The sequence below is a fragment of the Lolium rigidum genome, chromosome 6, assembly GCF_022539505.1.
Source record: "Lolium rigidum isolate FL_2022 chromosome 6, APGP_CSIRO_Lrig_0.1, whole genome shotgun sequence".
Lineage (NCBI taxonomy): Eukaryota > Viridiplantae > Streptophyta > Magnoliopsida > Poales > Poaceae > Lolium > Lolium rigidum.
Window position 1 is genome coordinate 137553940 of NC_061513.1, and position 4257 is coordinate 137558196.

Consider the following 4257-nt stretch of genomic DNA (forward strand, 5'->3'; position numbering starts at 1 on the left):
TGTATCTTTTGTCTTCCCATACACGCCCAAGAAGTTTAGCGAGGTTCACGCAAAGATTTTTCGTCACGTGCATCACGTCGATTGCGAGTGAACCTCTAAGAATTTCCAGTAGGGTAGCTCCCAAAATATCGACTTCTTCTTCCACATGGGTACTTGTCCGTCAACATCATGCGGAGCAGATTGTCCGCCGGGACCCTTTCCAAAGATCACTTCTAAATCCTTGACCATATCATATATAACTTCCCCATTAGGGCGGGTAGGCTTGGTTCGGTTATCCGCCTCACCTCCGAAATGCTTTCCTCTCTTTCTTACGTGATGTTGTTTTGGAAGAAATCGACGATGCCCCGGTACACATTCTTGTTTCCCAAATAAATACTATCGGTCTCACCTAAACGAGTGTGTGCATGCATTGTATCCCTTGTTTGACTGCCCGAAATGTTACCAAGAGCAGGCCAATCATTGATGGTTACAAATAACAACGCTCGTAGGTTAAATTCCTTTTGTTCGTGCTCATCCCACACGGTACACCTTCGTCACGCCACAACTCTAAAAGTTCTTCAACCAATGGCCTCAGGTACACATCAATGTCGTTGCCGGGTTGCTTCGGGCCCTGGATGAGCACCGGCATCATAATGAACTTCCGCTTCATGCACAACCAAGGAGGAAGGTTATAGATACATAGAGTCACCGGCCAGGTGCTATGACTCGGAGCTCTGCTCCCCGAAAGGATTAAAGCCATCTGTACTTAGACCAAATCTTAAGTTCCTTGCGTCATCCGAAAATGACTTGAACTCTCGTCGATTTTTCTCCACCTGCGACCCGTCGGCGGGGTGTCTCAGACATCACATCTTTCTTACGGTCCTCTTTGTGCCATCGCAACAACTTGGCATGCTCTTTGTTCTGGAACAAACGTTTCAACCGTGGTATTATAGGAGCATACCACATCACCTTCGCAGGAACCCTCTTCCCGGGGGTGGACTCACCCTCAACATCGCCGGGGTCATCTCGCCTGATCTTATACCTCAATGCACTACATACCGGGCATGCATTCAAATTCTCGTACTCCCCGCGGTAGAGGATGCGGTCATTGATGCATGCATGTATCTTCCGCACCTCTAATCCTAGAGGGCAGACAACCTTCTTTGCTTCGTACGTGCTAGAGGGCAACACGTTCTCCCCGGAAGCATCTTCTTTATTATTTTCAGCAACTTTTCAAATCCCTTGTCGGAAGTACCATTCTCCGCCTTCCACCGCAGCAATTCCAGCGTGGTACCCAGCTTTTTCCGACCATTTTCGCAATTTGGGTACAACAGTTTGTTGTGATCCTCTAACATTTTCTCCAACTTCAACCTCTCCTTTTCATTTCCGCAGTTCATCTTCGCATCAAGAATGGCCCGACCCAAATCGTCATCCGGGTCATCAAAAATCGGCTCATCGAAAATGGGCTCTTCTTCAGACTTCGTCTTCCCCCATTCTACTACCACCGTCTTCGGTGAATAAGGGATAGTTGTCACTATCCTCTTCTTCTTCGTTGTCTTCCAATATAACCCCTCTTTCTCCGTGCTTGGTCCAACAATTATAGCTGGGCATGAAACCATTCTCCAGCGAGGTGGACGTGAAGGGTCTTCGAGGTAGAGTAATCCTTCATATTCTTACAGGAACTACATGGACAATACATGAAACCATTCGACCGCTCGTTTGCCTCAGCCACGTTGAGAAAATAATGCATGCCGTAATGAACTCGGGATGGACCCGGTCACCGTACATCCATTGTCGACTCATCTGCATTTTATATGTATATCAAAAATCATTAAGTACACAACATCATGGATATATGAGTGACCAACTTAATTAATATTCAAGTTCATCACATAAAACTAAGTTTTTGTTATAAAAAAGAAGAGGCTCACCGAGGTTGTACGGTGCCGGCTAGGGGACGACGCTAGCGATCGACGGCGGTGAGGACGGGGATGATACTAATTAAAACCTACAAAATATACCATAATTTCAGCTCAAATTGATTATAAAAAAAGTAAAATCCCTAACTTAGGCATTTCATCAAACACCTTGCTAGCACTAGAAAAATAGTACGAGTTAAACTACCAAAGAAATGAGCTAAATTAGGAACGCCGGAAGAAAGGATGATATTGCTAACCCTTGGATAGATGCATGCCGTTAATCTTGTTAAAATGGTGGAGAAAAATAAAGATTATTGGAGTGTGAGAGGTGGATATTTGGAAATGTGAGAGGAGAAGTGAGTATGAGATATGCAGGGAGTCGGGCGCCGCCGCGCGCTCATATAGGCACGAGACCCTTTAGTACCGGTTCCTTACACGAACCGGTACTAAAGGTGCAACCCTGGCCCCACCACCGTACGGAAATCGAGCCCAAACCCTTTAATACCGGTTCCGTTACGAACCGGTATTAAAGGTCCATAACGAACCGGTATTGATGTCCCACGCACGGAACCGGTATTAATGCCCCCTTTAGTACCGGTTCGTAAGGGAACCGGTACTAAAGGCTTAGATGGATGAGAGGTTTTCTACTAGTGTTAGATCGTCTTGCCATGCCACGCGGCGCCGTCACCCCATGAGTCCGCCCGAGTAGGTCGAGCCAACGTAACAGGGGCGCTACTCTGCAAAAACGACTTCGGTGATATCTCATGACATGTGGTTGATTGGGGCCATACAAAGCCCACAACCCAACTAACCGAACCATTCAACCAACCAGAAGCTACAAGCCGACATTACTATGCTAGCCAAGCAATTCCGTTCATAAAAAAATCACGCATATCATCTCGAAAAAATAAGGGGAGGAGAAACCCCGAAGTGCAGCAAGCACCACAATCCACGCGATGCGGCGGGGCACTCGATGATAACCCCCAAGTGCAGGGATCACCGCAGTATAATCTTTACTATTAAATATGAGTTGGTCGTTTGACACTCAACACGTTTGATGGTCGTCATTGGAATCATCGTGTCCGTCCAATCTTCCGCGGCCAAATTCCACCGTTCGATCGTGTGAGCCCCACGCGCGGAAACCTCTCCCTCGACCCTCCGAACTCCTCTCCCTCTCTCTCGTACTCCTCCGCCCACATCACTCTCTCCCCCACGATCCAATCTCGCCGCCGCCTGTGACACCCACCTCCTCGGCCATTCCCTCCCACCGCCGGCCAGGCCTCCGAATCTCAGGCGCCTCTCCTCCGCTTCCCCTCCTATTGGTGACCGTGAAGCACCCCACGAACGAGGGTGTCTGGCGGCTGGCCTTGCGATTGCTCCCGTGGCCCTCCCCGCCTCGCCACCGATTTCGACTCTGACAACCTCCCCCTCGCAGGGCACCGTCGCCGCCTTCTTCGGCCTCCACATGCGCCGCGGGTAGAGCCCTCGCCTTCCACGCCCGACAGGTTCACGCATGCCTTCTTGAGTTCTTGTTCTTCCGCAGTTCTGCCCTGTCGAGATTTTTGGCGTCGTGAACTCAGTCTGGTTTGCAGGTGCGAGGCTACCAGGCCTCAGAGGGTTCTCATGGAGCGGCCCAGCAGGTGGTTATAAATTCTAATACAGTTTGGTGTCATTATTAGACGTTTGTTCTAAGTTCTAATACAGTTTCGTGTTATTATTAGACGTCGCAAAGTTGCAGATTCCCTTGGTCTCGGGGTTGGCTTAGAGCCACATTTCTTATTACGCTTCTTTGTTTGCTTTCTTGGGCTTGCTAGCGTCCATGAATTCACATAGCTTGAAAGAAGTTTTTGTTACTCTGAAGTTTGGCAAATGGTCAACTGAGGTCACCATGGGCTTTCCCCAATTTTCGTAGACCTGCACTGTTTGTCCGCTTAGTTTCATCCATACTGTTAACCCTAAAGATTACTCTTTTCTGTCACAGTCCAGGCCCTGCAAGGACATCAACACCTTCGTTGTTATATATTTTGAGAGGCGAGTATTTATTTGAAGTAGGGAGGGAGGAAATAGTTACTGACACTTTGTTCTGTGTGGGCGCTTACTGAAATTGGTGTCATACTATATTGTCTATCACCAAGTTGAGCCGTTCAATGATCTGCTCTTGTAACCTTCAAATGTGCCAAGATCTTCCCTATATAGCAATGGTATTGAAGTTGCTTAGCAACAACTTAAATTGCTTATTTACTTTAGAATTCTGCTTGTCGTATTGCAGGGTTGGCCAGGGTTACTAAGAGACGCGCAATTTAATTCTAGCCATAATGATCTTCTATGGCATGTGGCTGCAAAAATTGGAAATGGCTGG